We start from the raw sequence: 13,775 nt of genomic DNA on the forward strand, positions 1-13,775 counted from the left end.
AAGCACTGATTTAGGATGCGCTTGTGTGACCAACTGGGGTTGAAATCAGGTCTGCGCTAAAAGGTTGGGTTTGCCTGCTGAGCTAAAGGCTAGGCATTACCAATGCTTATACAAGTTGTCAGATCACAGGAAGGTTACTCATGCACATGTGATACACACACACACACACACACACACACACACACACACACACACACACACACACACACACACACACACACACACACACACACACACACACACACACATATATAATATAAGCATCAACAGTCCTGTCTTCAACAATAATGTATAGCCTAATATGTAAGTGCACACACATGCACGCATACACAATCACTGTAATAGCCTAAATTCACCGATAGGTGGAGTTAGACCAATAAAGGGATGTGGATCAAATATCACACAGTATAAGTCTAGGAACAGTTGTTTTTTTTTGTTCACGTTATTAATAAGGTTTATTAATAAGGTTTAGAGGTAGGTCAGAGCAAGCTGAACCTGAATCATTCAGCACATGAGCAGATATCACCGTTATAGCATCATCAACATGAATGGAATGTCCTTGAGTTGTCTTAATTCGGTAAGTTTGTTAGTATTTTTTATTAGTCCATACTTGACTCAGGACCACGTTTTAACTAAAATAAACGCACCTGATTCAACATTTTTAGACGCCCTCTAGTCCTGTGTACTTTTTATGAAAGGTGCCCGTGCTCTCTCTCTCAACATGTGAGGATGGTCCCACTGCGTTGCAAGACGGTTTTTATTTTTATTTTATTTAACCTTTATTCAACTAGGCAAGTCAGTTAAGACCAAATTCTTATTTACAATGATGGCCCACCAAAAGGCGGTTCCGAATTTGTTGTAGAGAACATTGTTTTGTCTACCGTACAGCTGAGTGAGCACAGACACACTGACCAAAGTGTGGTTTGAACAAATTCATAGGATTTTTTTTAGCAACCAGATGTTCAAGAGCATATGACTCGGTTTTTCATATCTCCCCATATGCTACAACATTTCAAGGGTGGTGTTTGACGTTATTTTCGACCGTTTAAACATGTATTTTATTAATAGGCCGTCATTGTAAATGAGAATTTGTTCTTAATAACTGACTTGCCTAATTAAATAAAGGATAAATAAATGAAAAATGTTACACATCGTATTCTCCTATTGGAAAAGTATGATGTAATGCATTGAACCACCGGTAGGTAGACGTGTGTTAGACCTGAACGCAACCGTGACCGGACTGAATGCTGATTGGATCTCACTAGTGCGGTCAATGCGACCTCGATTGCGGTCCAAACGTAAACACGCCAGATGGCAAAGTAAAATGCGTAATCATTGCCACATTCATTATGCGGGTGGTTTATGGTAATGTGCAGGTATTTGTATATGAGTTTCAGGTAGATTAATTATTCTAGACCAATTTAATTGTCAACCGCACCACTTCTGATTGAACATTGTGCGCTTGCGCGACGATGAGAAGCGAGAAGGATCCCGTTGGCAGTATCCTCCCACGCGCGGACTAGAACGTCTTTACCAGAGACGGAAGAGAAATCGAGACATTTCATAGGTTCCTTTTTTCTAGTTCATATACAGTCAATTACCTAAGTAGACCAGACCCAGCTGCTATCGCATTGGTGCCTATGGGAGAGTCACCCCTTAAGTAGACCGGAACTGTGGCCATTTTTCTCAATTGTAAACGGCCTTTATGGAATATCTTCATTTATCCACCATCTTTGGTCTTTACATTGAGGCGCATGCGTTCCCCGATTTATGTCAAGGCACAAAAGTGGCGCTATATCGTTTCAAGCTCTACTCGGGTAAGAATTTCAGATACTTTTTATTCAAATGTTACGGTTAGTTAGTCAAAGTTTCAGCAACTAGCTATATGTCCACGGGCTCCCTTGAGTCTCCTGCTATGGTATAAAGTCAGCATTTGTGACGATTTAGCAGTACATTTTTTACCCCGCTTGAGATTTCCTCCCCCTCTCTGCCGTGGCAGGGTACTAGTCATATTGCCTCCGCTCTCTCGTATTGTTTCGCTCGCTCTCTAATGGCGGACGTGAGGCAGTGCTGCTTGCTGACGGAAGGGGGGCACATTTTTGCCCTTGCCTTGTTGAAAATGTTTAGTTACCCCCTCAGGTTTGGATCAGTGTTCTAAAAAGGACATACTGAGAGTACATATGTTTGTAGGTCTGTCAACTATTTTATTGACACAAACAGAGCAGTTTCTAGATATGTAACAGTATAGCGCCCCCTTTCGGGTGGCAACTGAACGTGTATTTTCTGTGATTGCCCCGGATAGTCTCTGGGGCAACTTTCCAATTAAACGTTTACGTTACACAGGTATCACAAAAACAATACCTTTGTTTTGGTTTTCAGACTGTGTTGTGAAAACAAGTAATGTCCACTGAATAATAATGTGTGTTAGCGTCTGAGCACGGTGATTGTTTTTTCTTCTTCTAGCTAGCTATGTAGCCTATCATCACATTGACATTTGAAGCAGGGTAGAGTGGTACTGTAGAAACGTGAATAATACGTTGCTCTTTAGGATTTTTGTTGCTTATGCGACTAAACGTCACGTGGGTCGCGAATAACTTGTGATGTTCTTTTCTGTAATAACAATGGCGCAGTCTCGTTGGCTCGACACCAAGTTCGCCGCTAATCCATTCCGTGGAAGGCCGGGGCAGCAGGGGTGGGAACGGAACTGAACCACGTTTTGTGGTCCTCAAGTTAGCTCACAGACCCCATCTCCCCCGCTCCTCTGTTCGTCAGAGCAGCTTATCGGCTATCAATTAATTATATTTGTCATCGGTCTATTGTCCACCTAAAGTTTTAGAACATTTGCTCTAAGTTTTCTGAATAAAAATGATAGCATGGCGGGTTGACATCGTTATCCGGTTGTCTTGAGTGGAACCGGAGGAGCTGTGGTCCTCGCGATGGAACAGAGGTTTTACCCGGCTTGTGTAGTCAAGGGCACGGCCTGATGGGGAGAGAGGGAGAGCTTTGGGCCAAATGTGGTAGGCTTTTTCATGTACTGAGTCACATCATTAGGGAGCATCAGCTATTAGTAGCCCCAAACATGGGTCTTGATGGCAATAAATTATATAAATGATTTGAGTTGCATTCGCAGTCTAGCAGCAGGAATAGAATAGTTTGTAATATGGCATATTCAGGTGTCTGGTAGCTGCTTCACTGTGCATCATGCATCAGTCATAAACAGTGGCTTGAGCGTTATATAATATGACCAAATGGTAATTATGTTGAGCGTAGAAGAGTATCAGGGACCACCCGGGGTATGATGATGGCATGGGCATGTGCTTGTCGTAATTACATCATACATACCTAAGTCACTCCCCATGATTTAATGGAAATTATGCCGTTTTAGCTGTATGCTGTGTATTTTATTTTTTATTTCACCATTATTTCACCAGGTAGGCTAGTTGAGAACATGTTCTCATTAGCAACTGCGACCTGGCCAAGATAAAGCATAGCAATTCGACACATACAACAACACAGAGTTACACATGGAATAAACAAAACATACAGTCAATAATACAGTAGAACAAAAGAAAACAAAAGGTCTATATACAGTGAGTGCAAATGAGGTAAGTTAAGGCAATAAATAGGCCATGGAGGCGAAGTAATTACAATATAGCAATTAAACACTGGAATGGTAGATGTGCAGAAGATGAATGTGCAAGTAGAGATACTGGGGTGCAAAGGAGCAAGATAAATAAATAAATACAGTATGGGGATGAGGTAGATGGATAGATGGATGGATAGATAGATAGATAGATAGATGGGCTGTTTAGATGGGCTATGTACAGGTGCAGTGATCTGTGAGCTGCTCTGACAGCTGGTGCTTAAAGCTAGTGAGGGAGATATGAGTCTCCAGCTTCAGAGATTTTTGCAGTTCGTTCCAGTCATTGGCAGCAGAGAACTGGAAGGAAAGACGACCAAAGGAGGAATTGGCTTTGGGGGTGACCAGTGAGATATACCTGCTGGAGCGCGTGCTACGAGTGGGTGCTGCTATGGTGACCAGTGAGCTGAGATAAAGCGGGGCTTTACTTAGCAGAGACTTGTAGATAACCTTGTCGCCAAACCCACTGGCTAGTGGGTTTGGCGACGAGTATGAAGCGAGGGCCAACCAACGAGAGTGTACAGGTCGCAGTGGTGGGTAGTGTATGGGGCTTTGGTGACAAAACGGATGGCACTGTGATAGACTGCATCCAGTTTGTTGAGTAGAGTGTTGGAGGCTATTTTATAGATGACATCACCGAAGTCGAGGATCGGTAGGATGGTCAGTTTTACAAGGGTATGTTTGGCAGCATGAGTGAAGGATGCTTTGTTGCGATATTGGAAGCCAGTTATAGATTTAGTTTTGGATTGGAGATGCTTAATGTGAGTGTTGCCAGTTTGCAGATAATGTATGACACTGTGGCCTGTGTACAGTCTGTCTAATGCAGTGCTTCAGTGTTCAGTTCGAATCCCAAATGTCTCTAACCACACCTCTATTATGAGGGTAGAGGCATCATCTGATAAGTCTTATTGGCGGAACGTTGCCTGTCCAAGCTCTTTGCAGGAAGTAGACACGTGAATGAAGACCAGACTCCAGACTGCAGTGCAGCACTGTGAATATTTGCTCCTTGCTGTATCAGTGACTTGGTTCTAGCACATATCAACAAATGGGTTGTTTTGCTATTTATTTTTGCCATTTTGATATGAATAATGCATGTTGTTATTTTTAATGTATAGAACCCACAACAACCTTATGGATACTATTTAACACCTGTCCACCACCCTTCAACAACTATTACAAAAGTATTGAGCATAGCTGGCAGATTGGCTTTATAAGGATGTGGAGTAGAGCCCCCACTGTCCTATATGGCATTTGTAGAAGCCTTTTTTCAAAACATGAATAAACCGATTAGGGATCTTGAACACCACCACACTTCATTTCCCTGTTGCATTTTATGTCAAATAAGTGTGAGAAGAAGAATTACAGTAGAGAGATTGGTCAGAACTTCTGATTTCATCAAGCACGCAAACAAACAAATCTTGGAATTGAATTTATCAAATGGAAAGGAAACAACTTATTGCAGCTCTTTTTTCCTGAGTGGAATTAAATGGGATTTTTGTCAACGTGTCACATTAGATTCAACTAGGCTACTTGATTTAGCCCCCAATTGGTAACTTTTTAAAATGACGTGGTCCATATTATCAGGTATGCTATTAGCAATAAGCATGATGACCTGTAACCCAACTGAATCAGCATGGTGGCTATAAATAAATAGGCTGAAGCATGGGATTGCCTATCTGCATTTACCCTGTTGGGCTAATCAATAGTAGAGTCCTGCATTGGGTCAGATACCTGGGTGAGCCACAAAAAAATTAAAACATTCTTTCAACCCTTGGGTTGGCTAGCAGTTTAGAATAATTACATTTTAAATCAAGATAATACACTTTGTTTTAAACCCAGCAGGTTGTTGTTTTGCATTGTGATGTGAATTCTATTCTGTGCGAGTCAGACAACATGCTGACCACAACGGTCGTGTGTGCGAGCGTTGCCAAATAAATGTACACATACGTGTTATTCAATCATTGCACCCACACTGCTTGCGCGCCTCAGCGATCGTCTGTGTGGCCAGGCGCTACGATAGAAATCAGTTCTATTTGTGATCCTCAATGCGCTGCAAGTCCGGCCTCTCCCATCTCCTCGTTGGTTTTTAAGAGCATATACCCACATAGGTGATTGAAAGATGAACTGACGTCCATACTCCAGTCGTTGTAGTAATGCACCGTAAAGTTGGTTGCCAACCACTATATAAAGTCCAAAGAAGTAAAAAAGAAGCCTGAGGAAGGAGGAGAGATGACAAAACGGTAAACCGAATTCCTTTCTCATCTGCGGATTCATTGTCGGAGTAGAGGACCTTGTGCAGTTCAGGTCAAATAACAACCCAATGTTTATATCCCAGGACAAATTAGCTAGCAACAGCAAGCTAGCTAGCTAAATTGCCATACATGTTTAATGCTTTTTGACCTGACCCCAAATTAATATAATTGGTTCAGAGTTTGTTTTGATATTTCAACCTGCGTGTCCTGATCGCTTCTGGTGTGGGTGAACAAAATCAATTTGCGCATGATGGCGCACACGCACGTCCGGTTTGGTCAGCAGGCTACCAGCCATGCACACATTGAGATGTCCATCATTACTCAATGCTTAGGTTTACCTCCAATATACTCATTTCCTACCTTACCTTTGTCTGTACACTATGCCTTGAATCTATGCTATCGTGCCCAGAAACCTGCTCCTTTTACTCTCTGTTCCGAATGTGCTCGACGGCCAGTTCGTATAGCCTTTAGCCGTACCCTTATCCTATTTCTCCTCTGTTCCTCTGGCGATGTAGAGGTTAATCCAGGTCCTGCAGTGCCTAGCTCCACTCCCACTCCCCAGGTGCTCTCATTTGTTGACTTCTGTAACCGTAAAAGCCTTGGTTTCATGCATGTTAACATTAGAAGCCTACTCCCTAAGTTTGTTTTACTCACTGCTTTGTCTTAGCCGTGTCTGAATCCTGGCTTAGGAAAACCACCAAAATCCCTGAAATCTCCATCTCTAACTATAACATTTTCCGCCAAGATAGAACTGCCAAAGGGGGCGGTGTTGCAATCTACTGTAAAGATATACAGAACTCTGCAGGCTTACTATCCAAGTCTGTAGCCAAACAATTCAAGCTTTTACTTCAAAAAATTCACCTTTCCAGAAACAAGTCTCTCACTGTTGCCGCTTGCTATAGACCACCCTCTGCCCCCAGCTGTGCCCTCGACACCATATGTGAATTGATTGCCCCCCATCTATCTTTTGAGCTCGTGCTACTAGGTGACCTAAACTGGGACATGCTTAACACCCCGGCCATCCTACAATCTAAGCTTGATGCCCTCAATCTCACACAAATGATCAATGAACCTACCAGGTACAACCCCAAATCCGTAAACACGGGCAGCCTCATAGATATCATCCTAACTAACTTGCCCTCCGAATATACCTCTGCTGTTTTCAATCAAGATCTCAGCGATCGCTGCCTCATTGCCTGCATCCGTAGTGGGTCTGCGACCAAACAACCCCTAATCATTGTCAAACGCTCCCTAAAACACTTCTGCGAGCAGGCCTTTCTAATCGACCTGGCCGGGGTATCCTGGAATGACATTGACCTCATCCCGTCAGTAGAGGATGCCTGGTTATTCTTTAAAAGTGTCTTCCTCACCATTTTAAATAAGCATGCCCCCTTCAAAAAATGTAGAACTAGGAACATATATAGTCCTTGGTTCACTCCAGACCGGTCTGCCCTTGACCAGCACAAAAACATCCTGTGGCGTTCTGCATTAGCATCGAATAGCCCCCGTGATATGCAACTTTTCAGGGAAGTTAGGAACAAATATAGACAGGCAGTTAGAAAAGCTAAGGCTAGCTTTTTTAAACAGAAATTTGCATCCTGCAGTACAAACTCAAAAAGGTTCTGGGACACTGTAAAGTCCATGGAGAATAAGAGCACCTCCTCCCAGCTGCCCACTGCTCTGAGGCTAGGAAACACTGTTACCACTGATAAATCCACTATAATTGAGAATTTCAACAAGCATTTCTCTACGGCTGGCCATGCTTTCCACCTGGCTATCCCTACCCCAGTCAACTGCCCGGCACCCTCCACAGCAACTTGCCAAAGCCCCCACCGTTTCTTCTTTACCCAAATCCAGATAGCTGATGTTCTGAAAGAGCTGCAAAATCTGGACCCCTACAAATCAGCCAGGCTAGACAATCTGGACCCTCTCTTTCTAAAATTATTTTGCCGAAATTGTTGCAACCCCTATTACTAGCCTGCTCAACCTCTCTTTCGTATCGTCTGAGATCCCCCAAAGATTGGAAAGCTGCCGCAGTCATCCCCCTCTTCAAAGGGAGTGACACTCTAGACCCTAACTGCTACAGACCTATATCTATCCTACCCTGGCTTTCTAAGGTCTTCGAAAGCCAAGTTAACAAACAGATTACCGACCATTTTGAATCCCACCATACCTTCTCCGCTATGCAATCTGGTTTCAGATCTGGTCATGGGTGCACCTCAGCCACGCTCAAGGTCCTAAATGACATCATAACAGCCATCGATAAGAGACATTACTGTGCAGCCGTATTAATCGACCTGGCCAAGGCTTTCGACTCTGTCAATCACCACATTCTTATTGGCAGACTCGACAGCCTTGGTTTCTCAAATGATTGCCTCGCGTCGTTTACCAACTACTTCTCTGATAGAGTTCAGTGTGTCAAATCGGAGGGCCTGTTGTCTGGACCTCTGGCAGTCTCTATGGGGGCCCAACGTGGTTCAATTCTCGGGCCGACTCGCTTCTCTGTATACATCAATGATGTTGCTCTTGCTGCGGCTGATTCTCTGATCCACCTCTACGCAGACGACACCATTCTGTATACTTCTGGCCCGTCTTTGGATGCTGTGTTAACCTGTTAGGGATAGGGGGCAGTATTGACACGGCTGGATAAAAAACATACCCGATTTAATCTGGTTACTACTCCTGCCCAGTAACTAGAATATGCATATAATTATTGGCTTTGGATAGAAAACACTCCAAAGTTTCTAAAACTGTTTGAATGGTGTCTGTGAGTATAACAAAACTCAAATGGCAGGTCAAAACCTGAGAAGATTCTGTACAGGAAGTACCCTGTCTGACCATTTCTTGGCCTTCTTTGTCATCTCTATCCAAAACAAAGGATCTCTGCTGTTACGTGACACTTCCTACGGCTCCAATGGGCTCTCAGAAGGCGGCAAAAAGCTGAATCGTGGCTTTGCAGGCTCTGGCTGAAAAAAAGTAGTGCGTTTGGGTAGTGGCTGGTTACAGTACTGTGAGACTCAGGCGCGTGCCCGCGTTGACCGAATGCTTTGTTTTCTTTCCTCTGTTTACCTAAACGCAGATTCCCGGTAGGAATATTATCGCTTTTTTTAAGAGAAAAATGGCATAAAAATGGATTTTAACCTGTTAGGGCTAGGGGGCAGTATTGACACGGCTGGATAAAAAACATACCCGATTTAATCTGGTTACCACTCCTACCCAGTAACTAGAATATGCATATACTTATTACATATGGATAGAAAACACCCTAAATTTTCTAAAACTGTTTGAATGGTGTCTGTGAGTATAACAGAACTCAAATGGCAGGTCAAAACCTGAGAGATTCCTTTACAGGAAGTGGCCTGTCTGACCATTTCTTGAACTTCTTTTCCATCTCTATCATTTACTAAGGATCTCTGCTCTAACGTGACACTTCCCACGTCGTCCATAGGCGCTCAGAGCCCGGGAAAAAACAATGTCGTCATTCCAGCCCCAGGCTGAAACACATTATCGCCTTTCTCAAGTGGCCGATCAAGGGACACTGGGCTTAGGCGCGTGACCCGACCGCCCCCGCCTTTGGGATTTTTTCCTCTGTTTGCCGAAAAGGAGATTCCCTGTCGGAATATTATCGCTTTTCTACGAGAAAAATGTCGTAAAAATTGATTTTAAACAGCGGTTGACATGCTTCGAAGTACGGTAATGGAATATTTAGAATTTTATTGTCGCGCGCATTACTATTTCGGATAGTGTCTGGAACGCACGAACAAAACGCCGCTATTCGGATATAACGATGGATTATTTTGGACCAAACCAACATTTGTTATTGAAGTAGCAGTCCTGGGTGTGCATTCTGACGAAGACAACAAAAGGTAATCAAACTTTTATAATAGTAAATATGATTATGGTGAGTGCTAAACTTGCCGGGTGTCTAAATAGCGAGCCCGTGATGCCTGGGCTATATACTTAGAATATTGCAAAATGTGCTTTCACCAAAAAGCTATTTTAAAATCGGACATATCGAGTGCATAGAGGAGGTCTGTATCTATAATTCTTAAAATAATTGTTATGCTTTTTGTGAACGTTTATCGTGAGTAATTTAGTAAAATGTTAGCGAATTCCCCGGAAGTTTGCGGGGGGTATGCTAGTTCTGAACGTCACATGCTAATGTAAAAAGCTGGTTTTTGATATAAATATGAACTTGATTGAACAAAACATGCATGTATTGTATAACATAATGTCCTAGGGTTGTCATCTGATGAAGATCATCAAAGGTGAGTGCTGCATTTAGCTGTCTTCTGGGTTTTGGTGACATTATATGCTGGCTTGAAAAATGGGTGTCTGATTATTTCTGGCTTGGTACTCTGCTGACATAATCTAATGTTTTGCTTTCGTTGTAAAGCCTTTTTGAAATCGGACAGTGTGGTTAGATTAACGAGAGTCTTGTCTTTAAATAGCTGTAAAATAGTCATATGTTTGAGAAATTGAAGTAATAGGATTTTTAACGTTTTGAAAATCGCGCCACAGGCTGCCAGTGGCTGTTACGTAGGTGGGATGCAAGCGTCCCACCTAGCCCATAGAGGTTAAACAGCGGTTGACATGCTTCGAAGTACGGTAATGGAATATTTAGAATTTTTTTGTCACGAATTGCGCCATGCTCGTGACCCTTATTTACACTTCGGATAGTGTCTTGGAACGCACGAACAAAACGTCGCTATTTGGATATAACGATGGATTATTTTGGACCAAACCAACATTTGTTATTGAAGTAGCAGTCCTGGGAGTGCATTCTGACGAAGACAACAAAGGTAATCAAACTTTTGTAATAGTAAATCGGAGTTTGGTCAGGGCTAAACTTGGTCGGTGTCTAAATGGCTAGCTGTGATGGCTGGGCTATCTACTGAGAATATTGCAAAATGTGCTTTCACCAAAAAGCTATTTTAAAATCGGACACCTCGATTGCACAAAGGAGTTCTGTATCTATAATTCTTAAAATAATTGTTATGTTTTTTGTGAACGTTTATCGTGAGTAATTTAGTAAATTCACCGGAGGTTTGCGGGGGGTATGCTAGTTCTGAACGTCACATGCTAATGTAAAAAGCTGTTTTTTGATATAAATATGAACTTGATTGAACAAAACATGCATGTATTGTATAACATAATGTCCTAGGTGTGTCATCTGATGAAGATCATCAAAGGTTAGTGCTGCATTTAGCTGTCTTCTGGGTTTTTGTGACATTATATGCTAGCTTGAAAAATCGGTGTCTGATTATGTCAGCAGAGTACCCAGCCAGAAATAATCTAATGTTTTGCTTTTGTTGTAAAGCCTTTTTGAAATCGGACAGTGTGGTTATATTAACGAGAGTCTTGTCTTTAAAATGCTGTAAAATAGTCATATGTTTGAGAAATTGAAGTAATAGCATTTCTAAGGTATTTGAAAATCGCGCCACTGGATTACACTGGCTGTTGCGTAGGTGGGACGAATTCGTCCCGCCTAGCCCAGAGAGGTTAACTTCTTTGGGCTACGTGGGACGCTAGCGTCCCACCCGCGGTACACACTATCAACAGCCATTGAAATATCAGGACGGCTAACTCAAAACAACAAAATCGCATAATTCAAATTTCTCAAACATACAACTATTTTACACAATTTTAAAGATACACTTGTCCTTAATCCAAGCACATTGTCCGATTTCAAAAAGGCTTTACGGTGAAAGTATAAAGTTAGATTTATGTTAGGACAGAGCATAAACAAGAAAAACCACACAGCCATTTTCCAAGCAGGAGAGGTGTCACAAAAACAAGAAATGCAGCTAAAATTAAGCACTAACCTTTGACGATCTTCATCAGATGACACTCCTAGGACTCAATGTTACACAATACATGTATGTTTTGTTCAATAAAGTTCATATTTATATCCAAAAACCCATCACGCGCCAGTGATGTTCAGAAAATAATTAGCCTCCAAAACGTCCGGTGAATGAGCACAACAATTTACAAAAATACTCATAAACGTTGATAAAGTATTAAACTGTTATTCAAAGAATAATAGATAAACATCTCCTTAATGCAAACGCTGTGACAGATTTCAAAAAAGCTTCACGGGGAAAGCACACTTTGCAATAATCTGAGTACAGCGCTCAGAAAACCAAACCAGCAATACAGATGCCCGCCATTTGAGTCATCTAAAATCATAAATAGCATTATAAATATTCACGTACCTTTGATGATCTTCATCAGAATGCACTCTCAGGAATCCCAGGTCCACAATAAATGTTGTTTTGTTCGATAAAGTCCATAATTTATGTCCAAATACCTCCTTGTTGTTTGCGCGTTCAGTAAGCTACTCCAAATGTAGGAAGCGCAACGAAAATTTCACGACGAAAAGTCAAAGAAAGTTCTATTTACGTTCGTAGAAACATGTCAAACGTAGCATCAATCTTTAGGGCCTTTTTAGCATAAAACTTCAATAATATTCCAACCGGACGATTCCAATGTCTTGAGAAATGTTATGGAACACAGCTACCTCATCACGTAAATGCGCGCCAATGAACTCATGTCATTTTCTGAGTCACCAACTTCCCGGCCTTCTTGTTCGCTCTCTGTTCACTGCAAAAGCCTGAAACAAGGTTCTAAAGACGGTTGACATCTAGTGGAAGCCTTAGGAAGTGCAAAATGAACCCTAAGTCACTGTGTGTTGAATAGGCAATGACTTGAAAAGACTACAAGCATCAGATTTCCCACTTCCTGGTTGGATTCTTCTCAGGTTTTTGCCTGCCGTATGAGTTCTGTTATACTCACAGACATCATTCAAACAGTTTTAGAAACTTCAGTGTTTTCTATCCAAATCTACTAATAATATGCAAATATTTGACTCTGGGCCTGAGTATTAGGCAGTTTACTCTGGGCACGCTTTTCATCCGAAAATGAAAATACTGCCCCCTATACCTTAAAAAGTTAACTAACCTCCAGACGAGCTTCAATGCCATACAACTCTCCTTCCGTGGCCTCCAACTGCTCTTAAACGCAAGTAAAACTAAATGCATGCTATTCAATCGATCACTGCCCGCACCTGCCCGCCCGTCCAGCATCACTACTCTGGACGGCTCTGACTTAGAATACGTGGACAACTACAAATACCTAGGTGTCTGGTTAGACTGTAAACTCTCCTTCCAGACTCACATTAAGCATCTCCAATCCATAATTAAATCTAGAATCGGGTTCCTATATCGCAACAAAGCATCCTTCACTCATGCAGCCAAACTTACCCTCGTAAAACTGACTATCCTACCGATCCTCGACTTTGGCGATGTCATCTATAAAATAACCTCCAACACTCTACTCAACAAATTGGATGCAGTCTGTCACAGTGCCATCCGTTTTGTAACCAAAGCCCCATACACTACCCACCACTGCGACCTGTACACTCTCGTTGGTTGGCCCTCGCTTCATACTCGTCGCCAAACCCACTGGCTACAGGTTATCTACAAGTCTCTGCTAGGTGAAGCCCCGCCTTATCTCAGCTCACTGGTCACCATAGCAGCACCCACTCGTAGCACGCGCTCCAGCAGGTATATCTCACTGGTCACCCCCAAAGCCAATTCCTCCTTTGGTCGCCTTTCCTTCCAGTTCTCTGCTGCCAATGACTGGAACGAACTGCAAAAATCACTGAAGCTGGAGTCTCATATCTCCCTCACTAACGTTAAGCACCAGCTGTCAGAGCAGCTCACAGATCACTGCACCTGTACATAGCCCATCTATCTACCTACCTCATCCCCATACTGTATTTATTTATTTATCCTGCTCCTTTGCACCCCAGTATCTCTACTTGCACATTCATTTTCTGCACATCTACCATTCCAGTGTTTAATTGCTATATTGTAATTACT

At 42.4% G+C, this 13,775-nt stretch overlaps 1 protein-coding gene across 3 annotated transcripts in view; it reads left to right on the plus strand.

Moving 5' to 3' along the window:
- The first annotated feature begins 1,485 nt into the window (after nucleotides 1-1,485).
- Nucleotides 1,486-13,775, plus strand: part of zmym2 (zinc finger, MYM-type 2) — a 45,085-nt gene continuing 32,795 nt past the window's right edge. Inside the window, exon 1 of one of the 3 annotated variants that reach the window (XM_045707289.2) lies at nucleotides 1,486-1,817. The gene's annotated coding sequence lies outside the window, so the exon portion shown is untranslated. The remainder of the gene's footprint in view (nucleotides 1,818-13,775) is intronic. The other 2 variants (XM_014174040.3, XM_014174038.3) reach the window with 2 other exon arrangements.

Source organism: Salmo salar, chromosome 25 (genome assembly GCF_965601325.2).
Source record: "Salmo salar chromosome 25, fSalSal1, whole genome shotgun sequence".
Taxonomy (NCBI): Eukaryota; Metazoa; Chordata; class Actinopteri; order Salmoniformes; family Salmonidae; genus Salmo; species Salmo salar.